Consider the following 14,284-nt stretch of genomic DNA (forward strand, 5'->3'; position numbering starts at 1 on the left):
TTCATCTCTTTATTGTATATTTACTTAGGCTTCTTTCTTTACAGCATGTTTTCTCCTAACGGGAAACATGTTTTATACCCCTCCAGGATTACTCCAGAGAAGCCAGAATGAAGATGAAGTAAAGACAGCATCTACTTCTCACAGGCTGCTTGATTTTCTTGGAATGCATCCCCAGCTTAAGAAATACCGGGAAGGCAATTGGGGATCAGGGCCTGGTCAGGTCAAGGACGCAGGAATAGAGTCCTTAATCCCTGAGATTTTAAAATGTCAGTGGGACAGAAAAAATAAGAATAATAAAGAACAAACTTGCTTCCCCAAAGCAGATCCCCAAGTTTAAGAATATACAGGTACCTAACTGAAACTGACTTAGATTACAGTTAGTCACTGAAATACTCAAACATCTGGGCGCCAGTATCTCTATTACTTTTTTCACTTCACTTTCTACATCCTGGACCCTGCTAGCTTATAAAACCCTGAGGCTCACACAATCAGAAGGCTTCCAAAAGATCTAAGAATGCACGTGTCCAGACAGACTACGCACATTTCCTGGAAGCCAAAAAGCAGGAGAACATCATTCCGAAGTTGAATCAATTACCAAGGATTTTATTTTTTTTAATCTAATACTAAGCAGCAGTGGGAAAGGTAGCTTTTCACTACTTGAAAAATAATAATAAAAATGCAGTCTGCTTCTTTATAAGTGTTTTTCATCCACACAGTCAGTAATGTGTCATTCCAACATGCTGCAAACCTGTAGGCCCATTTAGCTTTAATAAAAGCTGTGGGCAACAAAGTGACGGGCAGACAGCCCCGATCTAACTTTATCTTGCCATACTGGGGGCAAGTAATTGCCCTCATCCTTACCTAAAAAGAAGCAAGCTGCCATATGCAACCTGGCATCCCAAATTTCTTCAAACTTGATCTCCTGCACTAGCTACACAGAAGGTTGCTCACCTGCTTGTGAAGAAGCAAGATGAAAAAGGTACTTGAAGTCCACCCTTCTGAACACAAGAAAAGCAAAAGCTCTGCCATTAACATAGTTAAACCTCTTGCTTGGAGGAGTAGATATGAAGGAAGAAAGGGTAGCTAGTCCTCTGTGGATCTTGGAAGCCATTCAAGGGAGGCACTACTTGAACTGTTAAGTGTCTGTGGTGTGCACTTAGTGACTGAAAGATGGATACTGCTAGTGACTGAACACAGTGGTCCAGCAGATGCATAGGCAGTTGACTCCAACACCTCAGCAGTAAGTCTTGCTCCTCTAAATTGCACCTACTTTCTAGTATCTCCATCCCCAGGTCAAGGTGCTTGTTCATGCGTTCCAGGCCCACCACTGTCACCTGTATGAATGAAAGCTAACTCCCCAGGAAATGCGGGAGGTGTCCCACACAGCTCAAGCCCTTCGGCAGTGACAGTACAAATGCTCAGCTGCCCTAGGGCAATGAAGTACAATGACAACACAGACTGACATGGAGCATCCTCCTTCCAAGAGAGCATGTCACTGCTTTGCACCACTTTCTCCTATTCACAACACAATTTCAGTAAATGACCATTTTCCATGCTTGACTCAGACTAGGTACAGAAATGAAAAGGCTCAGGCTACATAAAGACGTGACATAAGCGAATGAGCCATCTGATGACTACTTACTAAAAGAGCACAAGTAATCTCGTGATCCCCACCTCCAGTTTTGTCACCGCACTCTATGGAAGGATCGGATGATACAGTCACAGCATCGTACACTCGGGATTGATGTAAAATCCTGCAAGACATCATAGGCTGTTCATAGAGGATAGATCTCTAACTAGCTAAAAAGGGCTTCATCCTTGCTTTGTTTCCCTCTGTTGTCTCATCTCCCCTGCTGGACTTTGCTTTGCCTCAGCGAACTCCCATTGTTCACAGCAGAACATGAAGGTTGATAAATTTATCCTCACATTACTCTCCGGAAGGCAGAGAAGTGTCAACTTCTCATCTGCAAAAGGGTGATAATTAAATGCTGAGAGAATAAATGACTTGCACAAGGTCACTTGGGAAGTAAGTGGCAGAGCTGAAAATTAAATGCAGATCTCCAGAGCTGCAGGTCAAGGCCTGGAACACAAAATCTTACTGCCCTGCTGGCATAGTGGAGATCAAACTCTGAGCGTATTATAAGGCACTCTGCAGGAATGTGTGCTAAGGGAGATGAACTGAACTTCTCGTGTTCGGTTTATCTGTAGGAAGAATTGGATGAATTTCAAAGAAACAGGTAAATAGAGATCAAGGAAACAGGAAAGCAACACAGAATCTACCTGCAGAATTACAAATTGCCTTTTCAATATCTCGTGTAAGACAAAGACATTTGCGTAGGCTTCTCCTGTTGTGCATAGTACTAGTCCAGGAGAAGACCTGGCATCAACACAGTGTCTAATGCTCAGAAGTAACAAATTGCAACCACAGAGTTGTCCTTACAATTTAACATAAGGCATATTAGTAGGTTTAAAATTCTAGTAGTGCTACAGATTGTCAGGGTTGCAGTTTAATAATTACATGCCTGCACCTTCCTTTCTTCTTACTCTCTATACCAACTCCTGCTAAGCACCCTCATTTAACCTTCCTTCTCTTTCCTTTGCAGATGCTTCCTGCTGCTCCGTATGATCAGACTTATCCCCTTCCTTGAGTTTAACATGTTTTCTTCATCTCTCTCCCTAAAAAACTTTCTACCTAAGTCTTTCAAAAGGAAGCCATCATCTCAGCTGGTGATACCTCAGTGGCACAGCTATCCTGGCTTCCTGACAGCAAACAGTATTATCATTGCTAGGTTGTGATGTGCACTGTCTCCCTCTGACCTGCTCTTTGAAGCCTGATTTGGCCTCACCTGCCCTGGCTCATTGTGGCTTTTTCCACAGAATCACAGAATAGCTGAGGCTAGAAGGGACATCTAGAAGTCATCTCGTTCAACTCACCTGCTCAAGCAGGACCACCTAGAGCAGGCGACTATGTCCAAGAAGATTTTGAATATCTCCAAGAAGGGAGACTCCTAAACTTCTCTGGACAACCTGTGTCAGTGCTCAGTAACCCACACAGTAAAATAGTGTTTCCGTACATGCAGATGGTTCCTCTTGTGTTTCACTTCGTGCCCGTTGGCTCTTGTCCTGTCACTGGACACAACTGCAAAGAGCCTGGCTCTAGTCACTTTGCATCCTCCCTTCATGCATTTGTGCACATTGACTAGATCGCCCCAAGCATTCTCTTCTCCAGGCTAAAACAGTCCCAGACTTCTCATCCTTTCCTCACAGGAGAGGCGTTTCAGTCCCTTAGTCGTTTTCATGGATCTTTGCTGGACTCTCCCCAGTAGCCCCATGTCCCTTGTACTTGGGAGCCCAGAACTTGATGCAGCGCTCCAGGTGTGGCCTCACCAGTGCTGAGTAGAGGGGAAGAAGGATCACTACCTTCAGCCTGCTGGCAACACTCCTACTGCAGCCCAGGATACCATTAGCCTTCTTTGTGGAAAAGGCACGTTGTGGGCTCATGTTCAATTTGGTGTCCACCTGGACCGCAGGGCCTTTTTCCAGCCATTCAGACCCCAGCACGTACTGGTGCCTGGGGTGGTTCCTCCCCAGGGGCAGGACTTCACCCCTCCTCTTTCTGAGCTTCTCGAGGCTCCTGTCAGCCCCTTTCTCCAGCCTGTTGAGGTCCCACTGGGGGGTAGCACGACCCTCTGCCATGGCAGCCACTCCTCCCAGTTTTGTATCACCTGCAAACTTGCTGAGGGTAAATTCTGCTCCACCATCCAGCTTTAAATTAAAGAATATGTTAAACAGGACTAGACCACATGCTGACCCAAGCGCACACTGCTAGTTACTGGCCTTCAACTAGTCTTCGTGCCACTGATCACCCACTCTGGGCCCAGCTGGTCAGCCAGTTTTCAGTCCACCTCCCTGCCTGCTCATCCAGCCCATGCTTCAACAGTGGCTCTGAGGATCGTATGGGAGACAGTGTCAAAAGCCTTATTGATGTCCAGGTGGACAATGTCCACTGCTCTCTCCTCATCTGCCAAACCAGCCAACTACTCTTGATCATTTTCTTGCCGTTTGTAAGCTTGGAAATAGTTTGCAGGATTAGCTGCTCCGTCACCATCACAGGGATCTAGGTGAGGGTGACTTGCCTGTAGTTCTTTGAGACCTTCTCCTTTGACTCTTCCCGAAGATAGGAGTGACACAGAACGCATTCCCACTGTCTCTCCAGAACTGGAGGGGAAATGTAGGGGGCACCATACCCACCCCATAAAGCCTCCTTTGGGAGGCAACAGGCTATCCGGGCAGCAGTGCATGCTGAGCAGCTGTGGAAGTGGGATTGGGTGGGAGGCTGTGAAGGCACCAAGATGAGCAGGTAAAGGAAATGTCAGGGAGCTGGGAGAAGAAGGAACAGATTTATCCAGGTGGAGACTCAGCCCAGCTGGGTCTGAACTCTGTGTTTGATTTTGGAACAAACAAGATGAATAGGAGTGAGGAGACCAAAACGCAGAGGAAAGAAAGAGAAACAAGACCAACTCTGAGAACTGCTACAGATCTCCACCCAGAAAGCACAGCACTATTCTGTACTTCACTGACTGTTGGTCCTGTTTGACAGGTATCAGTACCCTGAAAGATTTCACTGGTCCTGCCCATCACAAATCCCAGGCATCTGCCTCATCACAGTGGTGAATCTTCCTCATGTCTAATGCATGTAACTACACCACTTTGCTGCTGTCTGAACTCGGCTGTGAAGTCCCAGAGTGGCCCTTGTTCTTAATGTCTGCACAGAAGAAAGCAGACAGGCAAAGCTTAACACTGACAATAATAATAATAGTAGGGGTAATAATAAATCAAATGCTGTCATCACAGTTCTTGAAATTTCTACCAACTTCACAAAATTTGTATCAAAAAAAATACAAAGACGGGGCATTAATTCCCAGCTTCACTTCAACATCCCACTTTCTACATGATTTCATGGCATTTCAGACAATGAAGTATTTGGACAAATCTCTAACCACAATATTTTTACTCCAGATAGACTCTACCACCACTCAAAAATTCTTTTACTGTTTTTTGTTGTTGTTGTTGTCTATTTTTTTTTTTTTTAAATCAATGTAAGCATTCATGTTCAGTAGAAATATCTGGGATGAAGAAAAAGATCAAATGGCTAGAAGCACATACCCCAAAAGGTATTTAAACAGTTAGTTCCATTTTCCTAGTATATTAAATTATTGAGGAAAATTTTCCCCCTTGAACAATGCACTTACTGCTCTAAAGTAAGTGGGGAAAATATTTTGTTTTGCACTTTTTAAAACTCTCACCTAATGCTCTTAACCTGGTCACTAGAGTATGTCATCAAATTATAGTTTTGGAAATACAGTCAAGCTAGAATTGTCCTAAAGGCTTCATTTGTCCTGAAGACCATCTCCATCCGAGACATCTGCAGCATTCTGTAATAAGAATCCGACTTTGTTCTCTATCCATCTAAATATTGCAGACAAAACTGCTTTACTTGAGTGAGAAGTACATGCCCCATCTTGCTCCTGAATTCACGCAGATTCCACTTAAAAAGAACATTTAAAAAGTAAATAATCCTAAAGCTTTTCTTCCCCTGTCTTGGAGGATGTATATACTGGTACATGAGGATAATGTCAGACTAGACCATGCATGGGATCTTTATTAATATTACAGCACTGTGCCCCACCAGTTTTGTGTAACTATCTTCATACTGACTCCAACTGATTGCATCTGTTTCCAGCGTCTATACAGAGGTAACTTTATAGATCATGCAGACAAGAACTGCCAATGGCCCAAAGGTGTTCAGTGTATTTTGCTGCTAGAATCAAAGCCGCATATCCCCTTCACAGCAACATCTGTACTAATCAGAAGGGAAAGAAAGGCTTACCAGGTTGGTATCGTTAATGAACAGACACTCTCCTCAACAAGTATTTCCTTTTTGTCCTTCTTCCCTCTCATCCAAATCCACTGCTCTTAGCCTTAAGAGGTAAAATTCTATAGAACTGCATGTAACAGCTGTGCAAAACAAACAGAAAAGGCTAAAGCGGCTATGATTTGATCAGCAGCTAAGTCAGGACTAATACTCCCCACAGAAGAAAATGAAAACACTCTCAGTATCGCTAGGGGAAGCACAGCAGTCAGGGCTGTGGGATAAGGGCTCAGGTGCAGCAGATCTCTGTGCTCAAGCCATAAATGACAGCTCAGGCTGTCCCACTGCAGATGCTACCCCAGAGGACCTTACAGACAATAGCAGTAAAGCTGGACATCCCTCCCTGCAGGCTGCTACCCTAACTGTCCTCTGAGCAACTGCATGCACGCCATAATGGGACAGCACAAATGTTATCAAGAGAGGAGCTGGGGGAGCCAGGCTGAGTGCAGGCGTACGCTGCCCAGGAGACCACCAAATACGATGAAACGCAGCATCCTGCTGGGTCCAGAAAGTAGTATTTCCCAGCACGTGGAACACACCCTGAACGCCCCACGCAGTACGTTCAGCCTGCATTGATTTTGCACCCATGCCACATTTGCACTTTGATAACAGAGTGAGATGCTGCAGATGGGGGAACCAAGTCTCCTCATTTCCATGGAACATTAGCCTGAGGTGTCCTGCAGGGCAGCACAGGGAGCACGCATCGTTTTCAACCCGCCAACCCCAAATGTGCAAGATGCTGCATGACAGAGGCCCAAAATTAGGCACATGAAAAATGATTAATTTTCAAATCCTGAGGGTTTCTCCTTTTAGTGTTAATAGCTCTTCCTATTGCTGCAGCGTTATTATTCTTCAGTTTTGAGGGAAAAGATATTTTCATGACTCCAGAAGATGAGCAGCAAACTTTGGATGGAAGTCAGAACTTGAACACCAAAGTGAACAAACCCCACACAAAATGAAGGACAACTATAAAGCAGGGGCAGACTTAGGACACCTTTTCCTTTTGTGACTTTTCCCTTCAACGTGCCTCCCTTCCCGGGGAGAGGAGGGAAGGCACACAATGAGGGTTTCACCATAGCCTTGCTGGAATCAGCAGCTTCCCAGTACATGAATTCCACCTCCCTCTCACACTCCCTGGTCTCCCATTTTTCACCCTCTCATTAAACTTGGTCCCTGCTCTCTCAGCTTAGTCTTGCTTCCCATCCCTCAACTAATCCCTTTACACTCCTTTCCTCCATCCCTCTCTTTCAGGCCATACTCTCATCCCAGACCCCAGCACATGCTCTCACTTCAACATCTCAGTCTTTTTCCCCACCATTTTCCCCCATACAACCCCATTCCCACCTGCTCCTACCTACACATCTCTGCTCTCCCACCCCTCTGCCTTAACCACCCTCCTTGTAAGTCTTTAGTCCTAACACCCTTCCCTGCTTTCCTCATGCCCACAGCTGTGATCCCTTTCTCTGCCCCTCTCTTCCCCTCAGCTCTAGCCCATTCCCCAGCCCTCTCACTCCCTCAGCCCCAACCCCTGCCTACATCCTGTGGGCATCTTCAGGCCCTCCCTGCTTCACCTTGGGATCATCCCTCCCCCTAAGCAAAGTTTTCCTGCCTTTTGTTTACACAATGTCAGGTCTTCCCTCACCAGCTTTGCTTCAAGATTTGCCACATTTAGAGAGTAACCGTGACCTACTTAGGTTCCCTGACCTAGTTATAACAGAAACACCAACTCTAAACATTTGAGAAAAAAGGGCAGCAAGAGGGAGGACATATTATCATTATTGTTTGAAATGAAAACAAATGCACCAGCACAGGGCTGCCGAGTTATTCCAGCTCTGCCCTTTCCCCAGGGAAGCAAAATCTGCAGTTCACTTGATCTTACAATACCAGCGTGGCAATGGATCACCACATTTAGAAGTTACCTGGAAAGCTAGTCTGTGCTTCCTTGCCAGCAAACCCTTGCCTTTTCTCTGCCTTATTCCAGTCTCTTTCTTTCCAGCCTTGCTCATCCAGGACTCTTCAGCTTCACCCAAACTATTTTATACCAATTCTATTCTTGTTCATCAATCCTCCTTGCTTGTGAGTCCAGGCTACAGCAGCAGTCCCTATTTACTCAAGAAGAACCTTTCTGCAGCTGAGCTGCATTTAAGAAATGAAGCAATGCTCTGCATTTGTTTAGCTGACCTCCTCAGCCCTTTTATCCTATTTCAGCTGTTGTCACAGCCGTCTTCTCTCCTCCATTCACCTGCAGCCTGTGCCACCTGGGTGCAACCTGTGCCACCCATCTACGCTGCTTGTCTACCTGGTTTGGTGTTGCGGCGTTGCCTCCTCTTTTCCTCACCAGCTCTGGAGGTGACAACAGTGGTGCCAACATTGGCCCTCAGCTGGTAGATATGGCTGGAAGCAGAATACATTTTCCAGAACGAGTCAGGAGTTTCTGGCTTAGCAATGTCCACTCACTTGAGTGCTCTGTGCTGTGCTCATGGCCTGGTGGCCAGGAACCGCTGCTCTGTCACAGCTGGGTCTGTGGTTCGCTCCCACCTCAGCTTTTAGTTTAGTCACTGGTAATGGATTTCCCTGTAGTGTTTGTATTTTAGCAGTCATATTGGCCCTGTACTTCTGTGGATGAGCTCATTAAATCAAATTACGTCTCCTTACAGCTGTTTTTTTGCTCCCCCTGTATGAGGCCAGCACCCTGTCTGATACTGGAAGCAGCCTGCCCTCCACCCTGAGCTCACAAGGTATTGCCACCACTACTGCTTCAAATCCTGCCAAATATTCCAGTGGAGGCTCCCTCTCCATTGCCAAAGCTGTGTCAGAAAAATGTATCTGAACACACCGTATCTCTCCCACAACTCCACTGGATGTATTTATACAGACACGTCAGCGTAGCTCAAAGTGCATCTCTTGTGTGAAACAGAATCAGTTTTCAGCATCAGCTACAGGTGGTCACTGCTCATTCTGCATCCATTTACTGTGATGTTGTACCTGTTTGCAAGCTTCAGCAAAAAATGCACTTTTTGCCTATTGATTTCCTGGGTCACGCACTAATCTACTGTGCAAATGGCTTTGGATATTTACTGTGAAGCCCCCAAATCCCCGTGTTGTCATCAACCACTGCCTGCTAAATGTGCACTTGAGGATATATTGAGCTGCAATTTGGGCTCCTGCATTTCCTTTGTAACCTCTGACTTCTCCGATCTGCCCCCTCACCCACTGGTTTTCTGTTCCTTACTGTGCTGTAGCAATATTTGGGCACAGTCCTACAAAGGCGTAGCTAACCCCCTGTCACTTCAGCTACCCTCAGCGGACTAACAGCCTCACACGCCTCTCTTGTGCCTCCCCACACACCTCTGCTGTCCCAGCCGACACCATGTCCAGCTACTGCAGCCACCGGCCTCCACACTGCTCCGACAGCGCCTCTCCCCCCTGACCTGCATCACGTCACGTTTAGACAGACCAAAGTCGAATTCTTGTAGCATACAGGACTGACATGCTGTGTCTGCAATTTCAACCGCTGCTGACCCCTGAGCTCACTGAGGAAGTGTGTCACGCAGCAGCAACACCCAGTGATCCTGTGGGCAGGAACACCTCGCATTAGCATCACCCCCCACCTGCATTCACAGAGTACCCAGAAGAGGTAAGAGGACTGTAAAAGGACACAGTTGTGTCTGCACAAGCTATGTGCAGAGGATTCCTGCCAGCTTCTAAAGAAAATATAAAACCAATGAATTAGACAATTCCAGATGTACTGATTACGTTTGCCATTGCAGTTTCTGATGGGATTTTCAGACGTCTCTGAGCATTCTCTACCTGGCGTGTGTCAGCCACACTTCACTGCTGCCTTTACGTTATTAGTATTGACAGCCACTCAGTTTAAATGGAGGTTAGGATTGGAATCCTGTCTCTTTGCTTATCTCTACCTTTTTATCTTGTTTGTTTCCATTCATTACGGAGAACTCCTCTTTTTCATAAAGCCCCTTTGAATACCTCAGCAAACATGGAAACACACTGCTAAATGGATTAACTGGCAGGTACTGGGGTCTGGAGCGTGCCTGAAGAGATGTTCCTGGATCAATCAGCCCTGTGTACCAACATTAACGGTCTGAGTTCCTCCCAGTCTTTCCGGGGTTCAGCACAGGTGCAGTGGCATGCTGGGTATAGCTTCTTCCTTCCAAGAGAGGCAGAAGGGAGGAAGAATATCTGGTCTGTAAGAGGGAGCTAATTGCTTGGTAATATGATGAACCACTGCAGGATTTTAACACATGGCAATGGCAAAGGAGTGGGTGTGTCACGACTGCAGATTATTATGCCAGATTTCTCACTTTTACCTTGTCCTCTCTCCCATTTTCTGGTTAATCGCCACATGCTACAGAAATTGTCATTTTGTTCTTTTGAAAGGTGTTTGGGGCAGGGACTATCTTTCTCTTACGGGTATACAGAGAGCTTAGCGCAGTGGCAGTCAGGTCCCAAAATGAGGCCTCAAAGACGTTATTGCAATATCAATAATAGCAATAATGCTCTTCCATCTTTAGGTCCTTATAGCACATTTTCCAGACATGAATTTAGCCTCCAAACATCCCCTGGAGGTTGCTGTTATTGCCATATTGTCCATCCATCTTATACCACTTATTTTAGTATCTAATTCATTGTAAAGCTGAGACATCTGAGGCAGAGAGAGACTAAGGTGTGCCATTACTACAACACCGTGCGCAGCCAGAGAACTCTGTGTCCACACTGGTGCTGAGCACAGGTCCGTGTGTCCAGTGAGTGCTTCTGAGCCAGGTTGCAGTGCCCTGCTACTGGACTGCCCCAGACCAAGCAGCACAGACAGTCACTGCTTTTGGTAGTTCTATGCCCTATACACTAGACATCAGAGAACTGCCCTCAGAGACTCCCACACACATTGGCACACATTGGCAGCAAACAGCAGAGGCACAAGAGGCATTTTGATTCCAGGACCAAAGCTGGGCAGTGTGCTCACCTCTGCTACTGAAAACCTTCTCTACAGACCAGGAGCTGTGTGGGAGAGACCATCCAATTTCCTCCATGGCCAGGGAAACCCTCTCCAAAATGAGCAGCAAGGTCCATTCAGCCTTGGCTTTTTCTAATACGGACAAGGAGATTACCACAGTGCACTAGTGTTTGTGAGGGTTGTGGCACACTGGGAACAGGACAAGACATCAGTATATCAGCTGACTCCCGAACCAGCCATTCATTCTGATGGAGTTCATGAGAACAGCTGGGCTTACCTTGGCACGTGCTGCCCACATTTCTTGTGGAGACAAAGTAAGGATGTAAACCCTCATCAGAGCCACTAGGTTAGACATAAAGGTTCACTCTGTACTAAGGTGGGTAACAGACCAGAAATTAGGCTTTTCAGGGGAAGGGAAGAGAACAATGTCTCTGGATTGCTCAGCACCATGATGGTCAAGTCAGATACCCAGATGCCTACCTCTGCTGGTGGCAAATTCCACACTCCAAGTGTCCACATATGATAGCATCAGCCCCAACAGAAAACAATTTTGCCTCAAACTAAACAAAGGAGATGGTTAAAGGCAGACAATAAAACAGCTCGCCACAAGGAGATATACTTGCACTCATACTGCTTAACAGCTACACAAAGGGTCAATGATGAACTGCAAGGCCAGCATATGTACTGCTATCCAAACAAACCTTCTCTCTAAACAAAAGACTTCATCCAAACCAAAGCTACATTACTGTTGATGCTCTCTAGATCTTTGATTACTACTGAACACTAATTATGCACTAACCCATCTAGCATGCATATGAGTGTCTTTCACTTTTCGAAGCTAAGGAACTTTCTGTAAGCCAGAATGTGGCGCAAGTCACCCACTCCAGGAACCCAAACTGCAAGGAGCGATAGTCCACTGCATGCTGTTTTCTAAAGCACACGTGAATGAGTCAAAATGTAAATTTAGTGCTTACAGTAATATAGCTCATAAATGCTATCTGCAGGTTCACTCAGCAACACTGAACTTGCTTTTTCATCCAGTAGCTGAATATGCACATCTGTCTCTGAAAGATTGGTACATGCTAAAGAGCTAGAAACTGCATTGAATGAAAACTATTGGTGCATCAGTTGATGCCATGACCAACTAGCATGAACTGTCTGTACACACCTGCCTGGATTAGGCCACTGGACATAAGGAAAGCAGTTCCAGGTAATACAGAAGTCACATTAACAAATGAACAACATGTGGCATTCAGGATACAGACATGCTGCAGCTGTTGGCCAACTGAAATGCCCCAAAAGCTTTCTTTCTACAACGATTTAATAGCCTAACAAAGGCCACAGTTGGAAACATGCCATTCACAACTCAGTGTGTTTAATGAGAGCCTGATAATGAGCACTGATGCTGCCTAGGGGCGTAGAAACAGGGTAACCAAACTAGAGGGTTTGAATCCTCTTTGTGGAAGAGTAGGCGTAACAAAGCTGTTACTCTAACGGTAAAGACAGGCAAGTATAAGGAAACATAGGTGATGGTCTGTGAGCTCTAGGAGGAGCTGCAGAACATGGATATATATGGCAGTGATATCAGATGATAGCATTTCTTACCTTTGACATACTATATGTTTGTGGATAAATGACACAAAAAGCAGAAGCAGGTGTTTGTACTTTGTGCAAGTATTAATTGATGGTGTCTGTGGTCAGGCTAGAAGATGTAACCTTGCATTTCAAAAGCAACCAGGACAGATACAGACCCCTTTGGGTTTTACCTTGAGCTGCTCTTCCAACCTTGATCAGCCATTTTGATCACTCCTGAAGCTTTCCTTCTACTTATTAACATCTTCATGATGAAAACTGACAAGCTGCCTGAGAAACAAAAGCAAAAGAGCAGATCCCATCAGAGCAGAAGAAGGATGACTGTTACCTGCATGAAGCCTGCTTCCAATGTCCCTGGGTGAAAGCCCATCCCCAGAGTAGTTAATTTATAACACTGATAAAGGCATAGTGGTGTTGTGAGCGAGACCAGTTTACTGATCTGGGGGGATTTGCAATCAATTTAATTTACTGGCAGTTAACAATGTTCTAATTACTGATTCTGGTATTGAAAGAAGCAAACTAACATGTAGGTAAAACATTTCTTGCCTGTGCCAAACCTCTGGCCCCCTTCCCACACCTCACACTCCATCCCTCCCCCTGACCCCTCCAAGTCGCACCTCCTGGCCTCTCTCAGGCTGCTGCCCCCACAGCTGCTCTCCTCTTCCTGTGGCACCAGAGCAGGTTTGGGCTTTTCTTCTGCCTCCTCCCCCTGCTCTGGCATCATTGTTCCCTTAGCTTGTCATCTACTATCTTAAATACACTTTCGCTGAGGAGCCATAACCTGCCCTGCCTGGCTTAGAGGCCCCACACACTCCCAAGGGCTCGCTATGTCCCATGGTGGGGCCATGCAGAGCTGGCCAGAACCAGCCGTGACTGGCTGGAAGGGCCCCTGACTGGATGGAGCCGGTCACAACTGACTGGAACTGACCTTAACTGACTGGAACTGGCCGTGACCGGCTGAAACTGGCCTTGATTGGCTGGAATCAGATTTGGCTGTCTGGAACTGACTGGTCATGACTGGCTGGAACTGGCCTTGACTGGCTGGAACTGGCCTTGACTGGGTGGAGCCGGTCGTGACTGACTGGAACTGGCCGTGACTGGCTGTGACCACAGAGGTCAGACGCAAGCAGGCACACAGCTCCTGCCGCCCACATCCCCTGCAGCCACCTGTAATGGTGGTGCAGGATGGATTTTAGGAGCAGCCCTGTGGGCCACTGGTCACTCCTGTTTTGACTGATATATACATTTTCCATCTATTATACGTATATATTGGTTTTCAGGGGGAAAAGCATTTATTGCTTTTAGCACACTTAGGAGCTTAAATAAAAACAAATATATCTATATTGACTGTAGTTATTATGCTTGGTTTCATGCAGCGTAAGTGGTTCAAATAAAAATAGATTGGTTGGAGTGAATGTGCATCAGTTCCAATAATAACACAGGCAGCTTCAAGAAACATATAAGTTTCATTTAATGTGCACTGGGCTTACAAAGAAAAGGGAAGAAACATTGGTTTAGAGCAGCTTTTAGTCTACATTTTCTGTCTAAATGCTTCTGCATTTACCAGATTTTTGAAGCAGAATGAGAGTCCATAAACAAGTGGAGAGAAAGGTTTATTAGGAGGCCCGAAGGGGGATTACAAAGGGAGAAAGTGATCTACAATAAAATATGACTGAGAGGTAAAAATTCCCAACTATATTACCTCTCCACTGTGAGTCCCTTACGTGTGGTATTATCTCCCCATGGGAAAGCTGTGCTTCAAGCTGGAGCAAACAAAAACTTGGTAT

General features: G+C 45.9%; 1 protein-coding gene across 1 annotated transcript in view; it reads right to left on the reverse strand.

The window, feature by feature from the left end:
- Nucleotides 1-13,369, reverse strand: part of NRXN3 (neurexin 3) — a 1,009,770-nt gene extending 996,401 nt beyond the window's left edge. The window contains 2 exon segments of the mRNA XM_040559130.1: nt 12,690-12,767; nt 13,115-13,369. The gene's annotated coding sequence lies outside the window, so the exon portion shown is untranslated.
- Between the last annotated feature and the right edge of the window lie 915 nt (nt 13,370-14,284).

The sequence above is a fragment of the Cygnus olor genome, chromosome 5 (assembly GCF_009769625.2).
Source record: "Cygnus olor isolate bCygOlo1 chromosome 5, bCygOlo1.pri.v2, whole genome shotgun sequence".
Classification (NCBI taxonomy): domain Eukaryota; kingdom Metazoa; phylum Chordata; class Aves; order Anseriformes; family Anatidae; genus Cygnus; species Cygnus olor.